The sequence below is a fragment of the Natator depressus genome, chromosome 3 (genome assembly GCF_965152275.1).
Source record: "Natator depressus isolate rNatDep1 chromosome 3, rNatDep2.hap1, whole genome shotgun sequence".
Lineage (NCBI taxonomy): Eukaryota > Metazoa > Chordata > Testudines > Cheloniidae > Natator > Natator depressus.
The window spans coordinates 22,607,253-22,627,103 of NC_134236.1; the positions used below are offsets into that span (position 1 = coordinate 22,607,253).

A 19,851-nucleotide genomic window follows, 5' to 3' on the forward strand; every position below is an offset into this window, starting at 1 on the left:
AGTCTGTCAGATGCATTTCTACCAATGTCCCAGAGGGTCATTCCTTTCTGCTATTCAAATGCGGTGGCTGGTAAAATGAAATCAAGACATACATTAGTACCTCTATTCTTATAGTACAATTATAAAATCCTGCTCTTACAACTGTGCCAACATTTGAAAACCAACAAAAGGAAATTAAAAGAAAACTCAATGAAACAGAATAGTGTAAATTATACCTAGCAAATATAGCTATAATAAAAACTTTTATCTGTCTCAAAGCCAATGACAAATACTTCCCAAATTCAGATTGATATGTATTTAGACGGAGACATAAAAGGCTGCCAAATCTGCTAGTATAAGTCCCAGTGACCTCATAAATTTTCACCATGGATTAAGACATATGATAATGAACCAAGAAGGCATTTTTACCCTTCTCACAGAACAAATAGATGAAAGGGTTATTTTTGCCAGCCTTTCAGAAGTGCTACACATCTAAGCAGCATGTAAAACTATGGGCTTGTCTATAGTTTTTGTACTGCTCGAGCTGTTAAATTTATGGAAATTATTGTTTGTATTACCGTAGCAGATAGGAGCCCCAGTCATAGACCAGGGCCCATTGTGATGCGTGTTGTATAAAACACAGCACAACAAGAGTCCCCTGCTCCAAATATTTTAGAATCTATGTAAAAATAAAAGATGTTCTCGTGTAAGCTCCTGTGTAGCAGAATAACTGACCACGCACATGGGTTGTACCACTTTAATGATATCAGTTTCTAAATATAGAGATCGTTGACATGGTACAAAAATTTTGTTTACACCAGCCGCAAGAGAGTAAGTATAGTATCCTAACCATTGGATTAGAGTGGAACTTTAGACCTACATTCACTTCAGTGCTCCATCACAGACTTCCAGTGAGATATGGATAAGTAACCTGGGGTATGTGTCCACTGAAAATAAAATAAAATAAAATAAAATAAAGGCAGCAAGATTCAGAACCCGGGTCAATAGACTTGGGCTTGCGGGGCTCACAACAGCAGTTTAGATACTCCTGTTTAGGCTCCGAAACCTGAGCTCTGAGACACCCCTACCCTGCCTTGCTGTGTTTCAGAGCCCAAGCAGGAACCTACTTCAGTGCTATTTTTAACCCATAGTGGAAGCCCTGTGTGCCCAAGTCAGTTGACTCAGCCTCTGAGACTCATGGTCAGAGGTTTTTGCACACCATAGACATACCCTTACTTCCTCCAGTAAAATGGGGGTAGTAGTACTTCACTACCACATAGGGGCATTGGGCAGGGCAATTCCACTAAGATTGAGGTGCTTAGACACTATGGTCATGGGGCCAAATAAGTACCTAGGATAGATAGTACAGTGTGTCTGAGAACGTGGATAAAAATGTTAACCTTTGAAAGTAAATAACTTGATGGTAAAACAGACTGAAAAAGTGTCCGCTACTGATTTTCACTTGAGCTACTGAACCATTGTTTGTTTGGCTGAAAGGAGCTATTAGTGAGGAAAATTACATCAAGTAAATAAGAGCAAAAATAGGAGGGAACATCCACGTATTTTCTCAGAAGTGGGTCCAAACAAAACTCCTGGATCTTAACACATGAACTTTCAGGAAGTTTGGACTCAATGCAGATCTGAAGTTTATGAGTCAGATCTCTCTCTACCTTGTATGGAAATCTCTTGACTGTCTACCTACAGACGCGTAGTATCTGAGCAGCTCTTGCAAAGTTGTAATGGTAACCAATCTTCCCCCTTAGTACTGGGAGTAGAAGGGGACAAGATCAATCCCTTCCAAAAATAAATAAACCCCTCTTCATTAGTAGTTTGAAACAGTTAAATCTAATATTTACTGCAATACATATTACAACTAGTCATACATACATCCCCCTCAACCCCAGTAACAGTCAGCCAATTGTCATAGTCTTTCCTGCCTGAGGTGTCTATGTAGGAGCACATGTAAAAACAGCTGTTTATTTTCTTCATCCTGTATATTCAGGATATCACCATAATCATATTGGCTTGGAAATTTTCCATTCATCACTCCACTCCCTTTTTATGAATCACACTTTTCAAGACAGCATCAGAGCCGTTCATGTGGCACTTTGCTATTTTTAGGGCAAATGCTGCAAGTGTATTTAGTGTGATTACTTTCAAAATTTCACAGAGAAACCAACCCAGAACACTAAAAACCACAGGCTGATTCTCCATTCACATACCCATGTCATTCCACTGACTTCAGTGCAGTTACTTCCAGTTCACACCCCTGTAAGTGAAGAGAATCAGGCCCATTGTTAGAAGATAAAAGGAATGCTTATGTCAGAGCATAAAAATAACCCACAAGTTGAAAGGAGCACTGCTGTGAGAACAAGCCATTTTAAATTACAAATGGGTCCTGAGAGACAAAGTTCAGAAAAGGATCCTAGTTTTCTCAAGTTCCAGGGGTTTCCATTTAAGATACAGGAGATGTTCAGCCATTTGTAATGAGTTCCTGTCACTAGCTCAACTCTGCAACAAGAAAGCAACAGAAAATAAGAATCAGATCTGTTTCCAGACCTGAACTCTTCCAAAATTTGATGGGATTTGGATGCAGTTTTCAGGCTTGTATTTATACGAAAAGATGCAAGCTCATAATTCCCAATCCTGGTCCCGCTGGAATCAACTGGAGTTTTGCCATTGATTTCAATGGGATCAGGATTTGGGCCTGAATTTCTTCTATTGCTTTTATAACTCGGCACATAGCTCTTTCATATTAAAGGGAACTAAGCATGCAATGTGTTGATCAAGTCTTTTAAATATCTTTTAAAAGATCCTTATCTTAACAGCCTTGGTCTATTCTCTGCTGCATCACTAACCCACACAGTGCTTCAAATGACTGGATGATGACAATTCATTTCATGGCAACTTCCAAGGTTTTGATATTTGTTTTTGTTCCACACTGGTTTTCACAAAAATTGAATTGTGTCAATGTTCCTAACCAAAATCTGAGGTTTTTGATTCAGGAAGAGGGATTGGAATGGCTAAGAAGGCTATGGGGCATGTGTATGCACTCTGGTGAGTAGGGCCTTCGGCTAGGGTGTGGGAGATCAAGGTTCACGTCTGCTCAGTTTAGAATAGAGTTTTCCATTCTAGATCATTCTGAAGGAGGTACAGCAGAGATCTGTACCTCTCTCAAGCTCGATCCAAAAGCCTTTGCAATGAAATTTTTGTCAAAACTGAAATATTTCCACAAAAAGTTTTGGTTTTGATGAAACAGCATATTTAGAATGACATTTATTATTTTTCTAAAAATTTTCTATCCAGCTCTACCCAATGTTACCTAAGTACCCATAATTAAACGTGGTTGAAAAATTTTCAGCAGAACAATATTCCATTAGAAAATGCAATTTTATCTAAATGAAAATGTTTCCAGGAAACATTTCAAAACAAAAACAATTTGTTCCCATTCAAAAGCACTTAAACATTTATGTAATATCAAGATGTTTTATTCTGATAACAGCAAAACATTTCATTTCAACTTTATTAAAATTAATATCGTAATAGATACAAGTAGAATGATAGAGTATTGTATTTATACAGTTCTTAATTTCAAGACATCCTACTATAATAGTTTAATATTAAATCTATCATTATGCAATATCAAAACAAAATGGTTTTACATTATTGAAATGAAATGTTCCCAAATCAAGTTTTTCTGGTATTTCTGTTCTGCAGAATGTTTCTAAGTTTCAATTTTATTCCCCAATTCAGAATGAATTTTTTAAATAATATCAGAACTTCCTGTGGAGTAGAAATACCGTTTTGTGATCAGCTTTACCGATAATAGAGACAGGTCTCAGCTGTGCATTTCACATCCTCCTCCAGATTCAAGCTTTCCCAAAGTTGCATGGGTGCCTGGATCCATCTCCTGTAAGAACAGAGATATATCCAGGGTAAAATTCTATGGGGGACAAGAAAAAATAGGATATTAACTGCGGGAACTAAATGCGAGCAAATCTCAGATTAAATCCAACATTTATTAGTCTCACTGAAGAAAACAGGTGCACACGTTCTTTGGATGCCACCACCTGATTTTCTCTCATTTCTGGAACCCTGTTGTAACATGAAGCTAAACAAATGAGACTCAAGATTGACTTACGTTTTTCTTCCATTCACTCTGCCTCTTAAATTAACCCAGGTCTTAAAATAGGATTTATCAAGGTTGACTTCTTGGGCCAAGTAATTTATTATTTTTGGTTGCTTTAAATTCTTCCTAGCAGGGACTTTGACTCCACATTGTCAGATTAGCCTGCAGTTTAATCTGGTTCCAATTTGTAAATAGCAAGCCAGTTTAGTGCACTTTCCCCTTTAACAAGAGGGGTAACAAGAAGAGAGGCATGAGAAGCAGTGCAAGGACAGCAGCGACTAGCGTCAAACAGGATTTGAGGGGATTGTTCCAGTCACAAATATCACAATCCTACTTTGCACGTCTATAGAGCGATTGGCCTGGGAAAATCTGTAGTGAGAACTTTGTGGCGCTCACTAAGTCTCTAAAACAAAACAAACAAACAAACAAACCCACACCTGGGCTATACAACGACCACAAGGGTTCATGAAAGGGGTTTGTGAACTGAGCCCTGCAGTTTGTTTTGCAGCCACTGGAAACAAGCAATCAGCTGTAGGTTTACTTGGAGAGCAGAGTTGAAAGCTTTGGGGGTGGGGTGTCTTAGTTAACACTCCAAGGCCAGTCCTACACAGCCTCTTAACCATCCCTTAATCTGACAAGCCTCAAGGTCTTCACCTCCTCTCAGTTATCTTGTAATCGGTTTATCATTAACAAAATAACTTAACTGGCCCAATATGTTCACATGGACGCAGCAGAGAAAAGTAGGCCAAAGTGGAAGAGGCTCTTGACAGCCCTTTCCAGATATAAGGACACTTGAACAATGGAACAATTGCCATTGCCACCAACAGCATTCCTGTAAATAGCAACTACCGTATTGAGTTCTCTCAGAGGAATACACCACCGGCTGATGAACAAAGCAGAGGGGATTGTTACTTGAAATATGATGGATTGAACAATAATAACTTGTTCTGTTTCTGGAGCCAGCAGAGAAGGGGGTCGCAGACAGAGGGAGCTGATGGACAAATAACTGTCTGCTGCAGCTTTCTTTATTGTTCTGCCGGCAAAACTGAAATGAACACCAAAGTGAGGCTTCACACTGGGGAGAGGGGAGAGTCCTCAAAAATGTATAGGGATGGGACATCACAATTCTCATCATTTATAAAATAGTTATAGATGTTTGCTCTTGATAATAGGTTGAGTTCGTGACATGTTAATGACATTGCTGCAATAAATGAGGAGGAAGAAGGAAAAATAATAGTGACAGAAACATGTGAGTTAATGAGGATTTTCTCATCATTTGAGAGGGAAGAGAGAGACTCCAGCTTCTCCTAAAACTAAACAGTGTTGATGTCTACCTTGGGAAGAAGAACCCCCAAGAGAGCAAATTCCCAACAGTAAGCTTCACTGAGGAGGTATATCTAGTGATTAGAGCAGGGTCCTACATGTCAAGACTCCTGAAATATTTTTCCTAGCACTACCACTGATTTGCTATGTGATCCTGGGGAAGTCATTTTTCAAGATGAAGAGATCTTTAGGGCATACTTTGCCGTTTTATTTGTCCATAAGGCATCTAGTAAAGGTTGATGCTATGTAAATAATTTGTTTAAGCATAGCCTCTTGTGCCTCATTTTAATTTTCTGTTAAATGGGTGTAGCAAACTTCACAGAGCTTCTGAGAGGCTTAATCGCTGTAAAGTTTTTGAGATCCTCAGAGAACATTACTATAGAAGAGCAAAGAAATCTTCAGTCTCTTTCAATAAAGAAAGAAGGAGTAACACTACAGACTATGTAGGAAAGATAGGAAGTATGAATCAAAGAATATCACGGTTGGAAGGGACCTCAGGAGGTCATCTAGTCCAACCCCCTGCTCAAAGTAGGACCGATTCTCAAACTAAATCATCCCAGCCAGGACTTTGTCAAGCTTGACCTTAAAAACCTCAAAGGAAGGAGATTCCACCACCTTCCTAGGTGACACATTCCAGTGCTTCACCACCCTCCTACCAAAAAAGTTTTTCCTAATATCCAACCTAAACCTCCTGCACTGCAACTTGAGACCATTACTCCTTGTTCTGTTATCTGCTATCACTGAGAACAGTCTAGAGCCATCCTCTTTGGAACCCCCTTTCAGGTAGTTGAAAGCAGCTGTCAAATCCCTCCTCATTCTTCTCTTCTGCAGACTAAACAATCCCAGTTCCCTCAGCCTCTCCTCATAAGTCATGTGTTCCAGTCCCCTAATCATTTTTGTTGCCCTCTGCTGGACGCTTTCCAATTTTTCCACATCCTTCTTGTAGTGTGGGGCCCAAAACTGGACACAGTACTCCAAATGAGGCCTAACCAATGTCAAATAGAGGGGAACGATCACATCCCTTGAAAGATAATGGAGCAAATAATTAAGCAATCAATTTGCAAACATCTAGAAGATAATAAAGTGATAAATAACAGACAGCATGGATTTGTCAAGAACAAATTGTGTCAAACCAGCCTGAGCACTTCATTTGACAGGTAACAAGCCTTGTAGATTGAGCGGGAGCGGTAGACTTGGTATATCTTGACTTTAGTAAAATTTTATGAAAAGGTCATGTGAGACAGTATCAAAACAAACTAGGGAAATGCAACCTTGATGGAACTACTATAAGGTGTATGCATAACTCTATTCCCAGAGAGTAGTTATCACTGGTTCACAGTCATGCTGGAAGGGCATAATGAGTGGGGTCCCATGGGGATTAGTTCTGGGTCCAGTTCTGTTCAATATCTTCATCAATGATTTAGATAATGGCATAGAGAGTATACTTATAAAGTTTGCGGATAATACCAAGCTGGGAGGGGTTGCAAGTGCTTTGGAGGATAGCATTATAATTCAAAATGATCTGGACAAACTGGAGAAATGGTCTAAAGTAAATAGGATGTAATTCAATAAGGACAAATACAAAGTACTCCACTTAGGAAGGAACAATCAGTTGCACACATACAAAATGGGAAATGACTGCCTAGGAAGAAGTACTGCAGAAAGGGATCTGGGGGTCATAGTGGACCACAAGCTAAATATGAGTCAGCAGTGTAACACCGTTGCAGAAAAAGCAAACATCATTCTGGGATGTATTAGCAGGAGTGTTGTAAGCAAGACACAAGAAGTAATTCTTCTGCTGTACTCCACACTTATTAGGCCTCAAGTGGAGTATTGTGTCCAGTTCTGGGAACCACATTTCAGAAAAGATGTGGACAAATTGGAGAAAGTGCAGAAAAGAGCAACAAAAATGAGTAAAGGTCTAGAAAACATGACCTATAAGGGAAGATTGAAAAAACTGGGTTTGTTTAGTCTGGAGAAGAGAAGATTGAGAGGGGACATAACAGTTTTTAAGTCCATAAAAGGTTGTTGCAAGGAGGAGAGAGAAGAATTGTTCTTAACCTCAGAGGATAGGACAAGAAGCAATGCGCTTAAGTTGCAGCAAGGGAGGTTTAGGTTGGACCTTAGGAAAAACTTCCTGTCAGGGTGGTTAAGCACTGAAATAAATTGCCAAGGGAGGCTGTGGAATCTCCATCGCTGGAGATTTTTAAGAGCAGGTTAGACAAACGCCTGTTAGGGATGGTCTAGATAATGCTTAGTCCTGCCATGAGTGCAGGGGACTGGACTAGATGACCTCTCAAAGTCCCTTCCAGTCCTATGATTGCTCTTTAATTGGAACAACAAGGCGAGACCATGGAAACAAAGATCACATAATGGGGACATGGAAGGAATGAAAAGTGAGAACAAAGCATAGAAGCATGCAGGACTGGATCTTTATATAATTTACTCTTATAAAAAAAGGATTGGGCCCACAGCACGTTTGCACTGATTATCATGCTCAGATACATTGATTCAGCTTTAAGGAGGATTTACCTTCTGAAATTGCTACTGGGCTGACAACAGAATTATTAACAGGTGATGGACAGTTGTTGGTGCTCACACTCCACCATGCTGGTTTCATCAACTCAGAACAAGGCCATAAAAATCATCAAGTTATATTCCTGTTGGGTGAATTCTACCCTGTTCCCCGATCCCCAGTGTTCACAGAGGGAACTGAATGAAGCAGAACCATTGTGACATGGTTGCATCAGAAGAATATTCTGGAGGAGATTGCGCGGTGGGAGCAGGCGGGAAAATCCTCTGCGTGCATTACAGCTCCATTTGCCTTCTTTTGCACCACTGGACTTGGGGGGCAGGGTGGATACAATGATTGAGTAAGTCGGAGGGGCACAGACAGTGGAAATAATATTTTGAGTGTTCTAGACAAAGAGGATCTCCTTCAAGAAGGACACGTTCTCTTCCCCTGAGGGCTAAGTGGACTTCACAATGCTCCCTACCCCAGCAAGCAATGGAGAACTCAAGGTTGACTCCACATATTGCCACAGAAGCTTTTTCTAAATATTTTCCCCAATCAGTGGAGAAAACAGTAACAGTTTTAATTGAAATGAACTGTCACGAGCAATGACATGCTCATTAACTTTCATTATAAATACTTTCACTTATCACAGTGACAAAGAAATAAACGAGGAATCCAAACATGCCAACTAGGCAGCTTAACAAAAAAATCCATACATTTTGCCTTTCCCTGTTCTCTTTAGCTAGCATAAGGTAACAGAAAATGAGATCTTCCCTGGATTTCTGTACAAGACTAAATGACAAGAAACAGCCAACTTCTGCTGACCTCCTCACCTCTATTAGTGCTGACTTCATAAGAAAGCTATAAGCAGTTCTGTTCTGTGAGAGAGAAAGGGAAGATGCTAACAGGGACTAGACTGTGTACTTTGGGTTTTATTCCTGGCAAATTTTAGTCTCATGAAATCTAGAACATTTTAAAAAAACGAAAAAACAAAAGCCTTTCGCTTGCTTTGAAGTTCAAAAGAATAAATGCTGGGCCAAAATCAGGACTGTCTTCCAAGTAATTACACTCAACTGACACCAGTATAACTTGCAGCAGAATCTGGCCCTAGGTATCTGAATGGCATGAGCAAATCTGATCTACCAATAGCATGCTCTAACAGGCAGCATAATCCAGTGGACATGGCACTGATCTCTGAATCAGAAGTCCTGGGTTCTGTTGCTGACTTCTTCATTGACCTACCCTGGGACCCTTAATAATAATACCACCAGTATGAAGAAAAAGACAGATACATCTCATTTCAATACATTTTAATACTGCTCTTTAACTTTCTAGTCTTACACAAAGAAGCCTTACACATACAGAACAACAGTTATTGTATTCTTTGTTGAGCACTGACAGTGCGCTAGGTGCTATAAAAAACATAAAATTGGGACAGGTTTCAGAGTAACAGCCGTGTTAGTCTGTATTCGCAAAAAGAAAAGGAGTACTTGTGGCACCTTAGAGACTAAGAAATTTATTTGAGCATAAGCTTTCGTGAGCTACAGCTCACTTCATCGGATGCATAAACTGGAAAATGCAATGAGGATGTTTTATACACAGAGACCATGAAAAAATGGGTGTTTATCACTTCAAAAGGTTTTCTCTCCCCCACTCCACTCTCCTGCTGGTAATGGTCATGTGATTACAGACATGAAAGTTGCAATATTACAACAGAAAAACTTTAAAACCAGACTCCAGCGAGAGACTGCTGAATTGGAATTCATTTGCAAATTGGATACAATTAACTTAGGCTTGAATAGAGACTGGGAGTGGTTAAGTCGTTATGCAAGGTAACTTATTTCCCCTTGTTTTTTCCTTACCTCCCCCCCCCCCGCCACTGTTCCTCAGACGTTCTTGTTAAACCCTGGATTTGTGCTGGAAATGGCCCACCTTGATTATCATACACATTGTAAGGAGAGTGATCACTTTAGATAAGCTATTACCAGCAGAAGAGTGGGATGGGGGGGAGAGAAAACCTTTTGAAGTGATAGACACCCATTTTTTTCATGGTCTGTGTGTATAAAACATCCTCTCTGCATTTTCCACTTTATGCATCCGATGAAGTGAGCTGTAGCTCACGAAAGCTTATGCTCAAATAAATTGGATAGTCTCTAAGGTGCCACAAGTACTCCTTTTCTTTTTATGAAATTGGGACAGATTCTGATCTCGTTTACACAAGTGCAATATAAGAATAACTGCACAGAATAAATGCAGAGTAGCTCCACATGGTCAGCGCTCAACAAATAACAGAGAAAGTTAGAAGGAAATAACTAAATGTTGTAATGAAAACTATAAAATATTACAGAAATTATCCATAAGAGGGCACAAGCATGTCATTCCCAGAGATCCCCAGGATCCTTATTAACTCAAATCAAAATTGATGTTTAAGGCTTAAGTGTCCCCAATACAAAAAATATTAACAGCATCAACAGGCACCATGAGAACCATTCTAAAGGTTTGTGTACACTACAGAGCCTTGGACTGGTATAGCTATGCCAGCAGAACCCCCTAGTGTACACATGGTATAAAGCAGCAGGAGGCATTCTTCTGCCAGCATAGCTACACCACCTTCCAAAATTTCATTAGCTATGCTGACAGAACTCTGTTGGTTTAGTGATATCTACACTGAGGGGTTTTTTGGCTTAGCTATGTGAGCTCCTGGGTGCTAATCCCACCCTCCTTCCCCTGCCCAACTCCTCAGCAACATAGCTATGTAGGCAAAACTTTGTAGTGTAAACTAGGCCTAAGGCTCTGGAAATTGACAAAGAAACTGAACCCTTGAACTGGTACTACAAAATGTGTAATTTGACAATCGAGAGGCTAACACAATTTTAAAAGTAGTATGAGGATTTTAAAAGAAACAAATGGTTTTTAAGATTTATATGAATGGTATGTTCTGGAATGGTCACAAGAATATATTTTTTAATTCTGATTATATATTATCAGCATAGCCCCTAAATGTCCCAATGAGATCTGAGCCCAGTTGTGATAGGCACATAGTGAGACAGTCCCAGGCCTAAGGAGCTTACAATCTACATAGGCAAGATGGAGAAAGAAAGGTGTTCTGTGCTAGGCCACAGGCCTATCAGGAGTGCTCCGAAAGAACAAGGCCTACACGCAGCAAAGCAGCGAGTTATTGGCTTTATTGAAGGTAAGTGACACACCCGCAACGGGGACTCCAAGCGTTGCTGTCAGTGCACCGGAGCTCTGCCTGGAACGGAGTCCGACGAAGGGGTAAACAGCGAGCCATAAGAAGCACTACATAGAAACAGCTCATGAATATATAATTGGGTACTTTCCTAAAGGGGCTTTCCGCTACCTGGCAAAGGGCCATGCAGGGCAGACAGAAGCGGCCTACAGCTGGTTATAGCTGGTTTTCCATGTCCTACAGTGACCCGTTGGCTCCGAGAAAGCGGAAGTTCCCTAGCTAAGCCGTAACAAAGTCTTCCGCAGTCCCTTACAAAAGGGAAGGAAAAAAAAAACAGAGGAATAGAGATGAAGTGAATTTGTCCAGTTGCACAACAGATTAGTGGCAGAACTGGAAAGAGTACCCAGGTCTACTGAGTCCCAGTCCAGAATGCTACCCACTGCATCATGCAGCCAGTATTGTACAGTATTCTTAATACCCAATATTTTCATGCACAGAGGTTATGTACCATACTGTACTTATTGTACAGTAATACCTTCACAGCCACATCCCCTTCTGTCTTTACTTCTGTGTTGATTAGGAACAATTGGCTCTGCATCTGTGATTGGAGTATACACTCACACCATTACTGCTCCTCTAATGCCCCTACAGGGAAAAGCTCCAGTAAGAGATGCTGCATTGGGGGAAGATTTTGAAGTCTGATTGCATTAATTTTCCACCTCTCTGCAGGGCTGGCTGCTAATTGCATTGAGAGCAGTTGCAGAGAAAGAACTCCTTTTCCACAGCATCTAAGGCACCAGAGATTCAGTGTCTGAGAACACCTTCCCCCAAAAGTACTAAACACTTGGGTCCATGTGAGTTTTTTGTACAAGCTGCTGCTAGACAGCACTCTCCCTTTCTTTGTATTTTCTTTTGGTCTCTGGTTTTGGCACTTCCTTGCCTATAAGAAGAGATCTTCAGCTGGTGTAAACTGGTGTAGCTCCACTGACTTCAATGGAACTGAATTAATGCCAGCTTAATATCTGGCCCATAGGCTCTGACCCAAAGCCCATGGAAGTGAGTAAGAGTAAATCCACTGATTTTCATGGGCTTTGGATAAGACCTGTATTTTTCAGCCAGTTTCTGTCTTGAACTTTTACAGCATCATGGATTATATCAGAATTAAGTGGATGAATCTTAAAGTGAGGATCTGATCCACTGGCAACTGTGTTTGCTCTAATGATGTGGTTGGACCTATGTGATATACCTTAAGATCTTCAGAAGCACCTCTGCAATTAACTAACATTACCCTGGTATTTCCTAAGTATCCTTTCTAATGGGAATCCTCTCTATAGGGAATACCATGGTAATATTGTTTCCTTACACAGGAGAAATTGGAAGGATTTTAATGGTGACCACAAAGACAAATTGTGTGCTTTCATTGCTGCACTGCTGAGTTAAATGATCATTGTTTGAACAGTAGGGATTACCAAGGAACAACAGACTTGGTTAGTTTGCCACAGAATATCTTAATGGGTTAGTTTCTCAAATGTCTCCAGTATTACAATCTCTGCCATACTCCACAGAGAAAGTGACACTAGGATCTTCTAAACCAATGACAAATATAATATACATAGCATAATATGGACAGACAGAGGTTTCATTATAAAACCAATACACACACAAGCACACTTATAACCAGGGATAGAAAAATTGTTTAGACTGCCAAGTTTCTGCCATTTCTCTCAGGCTCTGGTAAAATGTTTTTTGAAGAGTCTGAAATAATTGGATCTGGAGTTAGAAGACTGGAAAATTATCCAGTGTTGAAATTTGGACCCCGGCATCTAATGATTTGTTTAGTCAGCATGAATAGAGGATGTCTGCATTACTCACAAGAGGCCTGAGTAATCTTAAATGTCCAGGACTCAATGTCTAAAATATTACACAACAGCACTTGCAACAGAGAATGAAATAGAAATGGTGAAGAATGTAAGAACTTCATTAATTTTCAGTATTAAGAAAACCAGATGGGATCTTTGTTGCATAACTAAGATCTAATGTTCTACATAGAACTAGTGGCTTTAACTACGTCCTAAAATATGAGGGTCAGATCCTCAGCTGGTGTAAAACAACGTAACTATTAAAGTCAATGGAGCAATTTAAATTTGCAAGTTGCTGAGAAATCTGTCCATGGGACTTCATATTTCTCCTTTTCACTTGTTTTCCTTAAACTGAAAAAAAAATTAAATTGAGTTTTGCCTTTCACATAAAAACATGCCCTTAACAGTTGTTCAGTACTGTTACTTGTGTCAAGACTTTATTGATGTGATTTAGGTCTTTAAAAGCTCATGGGTCCTTGGGATCTTTTGGATAAGGACTGTTTTTCATTCAATCTGCATCGTTGTACGTACATGCAAAGGGAACCAACAAGTCAGAGTTCCCCCATTAGTGCTGGGGCCTGTTTCACTTGCATATTTCCAACTTGTCCTTACATCCAAGGTTAACACAATAAATTATAAGCGGATTCCAGTATAAAAGTAATGCATCAGAACTTTTCCTTCCTTTTTTTGGTGCAAGACAGCTGACATAATTTCTATGGCCTAGTAGATCTAATATTGGATTTGAACTCAGGAGACCTGGATTCTATTCTCAGATATAGCAGTGTACGACTTTGGGCAACTTACTGTCTTTGTGCCTCTATTTTCCTTCCTTCGTCTGTCTTGTCTATTTAGTTTGCAGCCTCTTTGGGAGGAAGGACTTTTTCTTACTGCGTGTTTGTCTGTGCCTAACACAATAGGGTCCTTATCTCAGTTGGAGTGTAATGCTACTGTAATACTAATATTTTTATCATCATTTTAGGGAAACTCATTTGCATATTAACTAGCTACCATGTTCCCCTAGTTAACAACATGAGTAACCATCCTTAAAAAAAAGCTTATGGTAATTGACAAGTGATAGACCAGAGATGACATTCACCTGTCAGTTTCATTCCCTGTAAGCACATACATCAGTGATACTCAGACTGAGGCTGGAGAGCTGCAAGTGGCTCTTTAATGTGTCTCCTGCAGCTCTTTGCTGCACATGATATTAAACCACAGTGTGATTTATTATTAACCAGTCTAAGTTATTAACCAATCACGATGCTTTTATTATGTTATTAACCAATTGTAGTTGCTAAAATAATACCAGGTCAGTCATTTTGTTATGAAAATAATTATATTATACAAAAATAGTAAATGAAACAATGAATTCACGCTACTGTGTCCCTTTTGGGTAAAGTTGATTGCTAGTTTGGCTCTTGAACCACTTAGGTCTGAGTATCACAGACATAGATCATTTTGACCCCAATTCTGCGAAGAACTCTTCAAAGGTGCATCCTGTATTTCCATGACTTTTAGAATCTACCCACATGGAGCTCTTTGCAGGATTGGGTCTTCAGGAATAAATTAGGACACTATTATAGAACTAAAGACAATGAATTCATCAACGGGCGCTGAAAAGAACACTACCAAAAGCTTCGGAATCAAGAATCGACTGACTGAACACATCATTGATTCCATCCCTGAGCACCCAATTTGGGAAACTCACCAACATCTGAGGAGGTCCACAAAGCAATTAAGCAAATGAAGAACAATAAAGCATCAGGTCCTGATGGCATACCAGCTGAAGTGGGGGACGAAACACTGACAAAGAAGCCTCATTTGCGGTTCCTCAATATCTGCCACAACGAAGAAATCCTTGCTGACTTACGCAACGCTAACATCATCACCATTTTCAAAAAGGGTGACAGAGCTGATTATGGCAGTTATCAAGGCATTTCCCTCCTTTCCATTGCTGGGAAGAGTCTTGCTAGAATCTTACTGAATCGTCTGCTCCCTCTTGCTGAGGAAGTACTTCCAGAGTCCCAGTGCAGCTTCAGACCATCATGAAGCACCACCAGCATGATTTTCCCAGCCAGGCAGAGCCAGGAAAAATCTCAACACCACCAGGAGCTGTATATGGCTTTCATCGATCTGACCAAAGCCTTTGGCTCTGTCAGCTGTGAGGCTCTGTGGAAAATCATGTCAAAGTTCAGCTGCCCAAGCAAATTTATCACCAAGGTAACTTCCTCCATCCTGTGCAGTGTCTCGATCTCTGAAGTCTTTGCCATCCGAACTGCGTAAAACAAGGTTGTGTACTGGCACCCACCCTCTTCTCCATTTTCTTAGAAGCTATGAAGACACTAATCCAGCATTGCCCACCGCAGGGCATTGGCATCCAGTATCAGACTGATGGCAACCTTTTCCAATCTCTCTCGCCTCCATGCCAGAAATAAAGTAACATCAGCAACAATAACTGAACTGCAGTACACAGATTATTGTGCTGTAGTTGCACACTCAAAGGAGGATCTACAAACAGCTCTTAACTGCTTCTCTGAAGCTTACAGCTAACCCTGAACATCAGCAAAACAAAAGTTCTCCACCAGGCAGTTCCTAGTCAATCATCAGACCCAGCAAAGAAGTTCTATATTGACAGAGAACTGGAAAATGTAGAACACTTTGCCTACCTTGGCAGCCATCTCAAACAGAGAGCAGACAGACATCAAGATTTGGCACAGAATCCACTGTGCCATCCTTGCCTTTGGCAGACTGTCTCGATGAGTGTTCAATAATCACCACATCAGAACACACACTAGACTTTTAGTTTACAAAGCGGTGGTAATCCCAACTATCCTCTATGGCTGCGAGACTTGGTTATCCTACAGAAAACACCTAAAAAACTTGGAATGCCAGCACCAGCACTTTCTTCAGAAGATCCTCAACATAAAGTGGGCGGATCACTGCCTTAACATCAGTGTCTCCATGGAGGCCAACACCTTCAGTATTGAGTCCCTGATTATCCAGCACCAGCTGAGGTGGAGCGGGCACTGTGTGTGCATGCCTCATGCATGCCTACCAAAACAATTGCTGTACGCCCAACTCAAAGGAGAAAGGAAATAGGAAGGCCGAAATAAATGCTTCAAAGACACCCTCAAGACAAACATCAAGAGATGTGGCATCGATACCACGCACTGGGAGACAGTAGCCCAGGGCAGGGCTAATTGGAAAAGACTTGTCAGAGAAGGAACGAACACTTTTGAGGAAAATCACCTTGCCCTGGTCACAGAGAAGCACCAGAAAAGAAAGGATTGATGATTGTCATGCAGCAATAAAGCCCAACACTGCCTTCCAACATCACCTACAATGTTTGCCACTGAATTTGCGGTTCAAGGATTGAACTCCTCAGTCACTGAAGGACCCATAAAAAATAAAAAGCTGTGGAAGAGATCATCCTTGACCCTGAGGGATCAGCGACGATGATAGAATTAATACATTTCAGTTGTCCATTCTTCTTTGAATTGAGCATCAAACCTTATACATTGCCCCAAAACTGTGCCTCTTATATGTAGTTACCTATCTGGAATGACTTTCAAAAGAAAAACTTCACATGGATTAATACATGTGTCAAGGTAAAATTTCTAGAGGCGCTAGAAATGTTAGATTTCTACAGAAAGAACTGACAGTCTTTCACTGAAGCAGCCTCTTATGAGAAGGTCATGAATAGATTACAAAAGAAAGTACAAGAATGCAATCTAAAGATGAATTCAAAATATTTACAATGATAGGACATGATCCTGCTCCCAGTGAAGTCAGCAGCAAAACTAGTCAGGTGCACAGACGTATTTTTAAGTGTTTTCTTTCTTTCATTCCCTTGTCTCTTGAAAAAAGTAACTTTGAAAAGAATTCTATGCTATTTATAAAGACATTCTTCTCTTTTACACTATAAACATATTTTATACTATATGATTAGAAGACAATGGAGTTCCAGTATAAAGCAGTGTGGCATTATCTTCCGATACCGTTTTGCCTTGTCCAATATTTTAGTCTGTATCTTTGAATTTACAAAATAAAATATTATAAATACTTAAACCCCTGGTTTTGTTCTATGCAACTAAGATTCAAGTGGACGCTTCCATCCTTGGTCTCCCCTTTACACCAGTCTTCTTTCTTGGCCAAAGAGGCAAGAGATGTGGACAAATCAATGAATTCCTAAACTGGTTTCCCCATCCATTATCACTTCAAAGTTAAGTTCTAGACACCCCCCTTCAAAGCTCCGTATAACTGCCCCTCCCTAAATTATCCTGTTTCCCATTGTTCCCTACTCCTGGACTTTGCCAATATTCCCATCCTCAGCCACGTGTTTCTCAATTTCTCATACAATCACCTCTGTGTCTACTCCCAAATGGCCTCTTATGTTTGGTACAACCTCCCTAAGTGCACCAGCAAGGCCTCGATACAGTCCATATGTAAGACCTTCTTAAATGCATCCTGCTCTGCTGCTTACAGTGAGTTAACATGTATGTAAATTACCTGTTGTTTCTCTTCCCTTAAACTGTTTACTCGTCTGTCAGATTTTGAGCTCTTTGGAGCAGGGAACATTCTGCTCTAGTGTTAGGTGCTTTCCAAACACATTGTTGGAGCCACCATAAGTAAACAGTAAACAGCTGCCTTTAAGGTCCTATTGTAATTTCTATATCTGAAGGTTTTAAGCCCCAGTGCCATAAGCCATTGCCATAGAAGTCTTTTTCCTATTAATGAGGAAGTCATATGGGCATCTATTATAGTTTAACCCTTCTGCCAGGGGGAGCCGGCAGCAAACAGGGCCAGGTTCAATATCTAAGGGGTTCCTTTTCAACAAAACAACACAGAACTGGCTTGAGCTCCCACCCAGAAATCTGGGAAAACTACACACCACTGCTGGGCGCCTCTGAGAGGCAATACTTCCTCATTTGCAAGCACAGAGTCTGAGTGTAGAAAAGAAACAAACAATGAAAGGAGGGAAGTCACCAGACATTAATTAGGGAAATGTCACAAGCAGGATTCATAATCATAAAACTGTGAGCAGTTCACCCACCCCAGAGTGCATGGGGCTGTGCCTTCTGCCTCATGTTCTTGAGTTCGACAACCAAAAGTTCCTTTTCTATGCCCCTCTCTGTTCCCTCACCATACCCCACTCACAGTGGTTATACTTGGTCAATGAGGACCCAGGGTTCAGTGGTGCATCTGTGCAAGTTCACCTCCCACCTGGGGAAAAAGGCACCTTGCTTGCGCCACCAACTGAGCACTTGTTCTGGCTGGCTGCCACCACACCAGCTGCTTGTTCGTCGACCGACTGTCAGTCACCTTCTGCCTCCACGTGCCTCTCTGCTGTGACCTCTGCACATCAGTCCCTTAGTGATTTCCAGCTTCTTTGCAGGCTGGGCAGAAACACTTTCCCAATACAAATGATTTCAGCTTTCATATGAGCACTTCTACATAAAAGTCTCCTAATGAAGCCTATTTAGCTCTATCTTTGAACACTGGGGAGGAACAGGTTAAACCAGATCAGGTACCCTTAGGGAGAGTCCCACACCTCCTGGCTGGAACAGCTGTCCCCACTCCTCTTACTTTTACAGGGGTCTGGCATTCTAGCCTTTGCAAGTTCCTCTCAGCTGAGGGTGACCCCTCAATCAGGACAAGCTCAACACAGTTCTGCTCCCCTTTAGTCATACAATGAAGATAACATTGATAACAACCTTTCACGACCCCTGCATTCAATACTAAAGTGATTTGTAACCCAACACCAGCCAAAGCTGATCACTTGAAGCTACACAATTCCAGTCTGCTAGATACCTATGCAAAGTACGTTTGTTCATGTAAATATAGTTTGCTCCTGAAGTCTCTCCTCCTCCCCAGCTAGCTGCCAAGGGAGAGTTCATTCAGACCCTGCTTACAATAGCATATCATCGTGCTAGGGTTGCCAACTTTGGTTAGACACATTCCTAAAGGTTTCATCAAATGACAATATTTTATTAAAGATTAATCTTTAATTCCTGGAGACTCCAGGACAATCCTGGCGGGTTGGCAACATTACAGCAAGCACACGCTTGGAAGTATATAGATAGCTCCATTTATATGCTGTCATCTGACTAATGCTAGCAGTGTTAGTGTGTCTCTGAGATCCAAGTACATTCATTGGGGTGGGGAGGGAGAAGTGTTCTGCCAAACATGCTGACTCTTGTGGGAACTGGAGAGGTTGACTTAGCAGACACTAAAGGAGACCATCTCCACTTGTGACTCCTATCTGATGCCTGCCCCCCAAACAACCACCTAGCTTGAACACACCTCATATGGCCCTGTACAGCTATGCCCATTACTCCATCCATTAGTGTGTGTCTACATTTTGGCACAAAGAGGCTCATCTACAAATTCTATATGCACTGAGCCAGAAGAGAAAGTACAGGACTTTAGATTGATTGCATCAGCATACAACTTAGCCTAAGGTTACTCTGGCTTCTGGAAACACTGAATTCACCATGGGCATTCTCAGAGGCTTAACACAGGCTTTAGTATTAGGACACTTAATTGTCAAAGTCACTTGCATGATACAATAATAACTCAATACTTACCCTTATACACATACTCATCCTGCAGTTAAGTAGCGTAAGGATCTGTCTCCATGCAAGCTGTTCAAAATTTGGTTCTACATGTGTAGCCCTATATTTCAGACTGTGCTATTCGACTTTTTGATATGATTTGACTGACTACTGAGTGCAGTGCTGGGAACAATATTATGTGCCCACTAGAAATAGCCTCTGTTAGTTGTTTCGGTCGGATCCTTAGCTGGCATACTTTGCCCTAGCTTCAAGAAGTCCATAGCGTTACACTGATGCACCAC

General features: G+C 40.8%; 1 long non-coding RNA gene across 1 annotated transcript in view; it reads right to left on the minus strand.

Annotated features, from left to right (window-relative positions):
* Positions 1-894: 894 nt before the first annotated feature.
* Positions 895-19,851, minus strand: part of LOC141983778 (uncharacterized) — a 196,628-nt gene continuing 177,671 nt past the window's right edge. The window contains exons 3-5 of the long non-coding RNA XR_012638507.1: positions 3,800-3,889; positions 2,202-2,248; positions 895-926 (exon numbers count right to left, since the gene is read on the minus strand). This is a non-coding gene — a long non-coding RNA (uncharacterized LOC141983778). The remainder of the gene's footprint in view (positions 927-2,201; positions 2,249-3,799; positions 3,890-19,851) is intronic.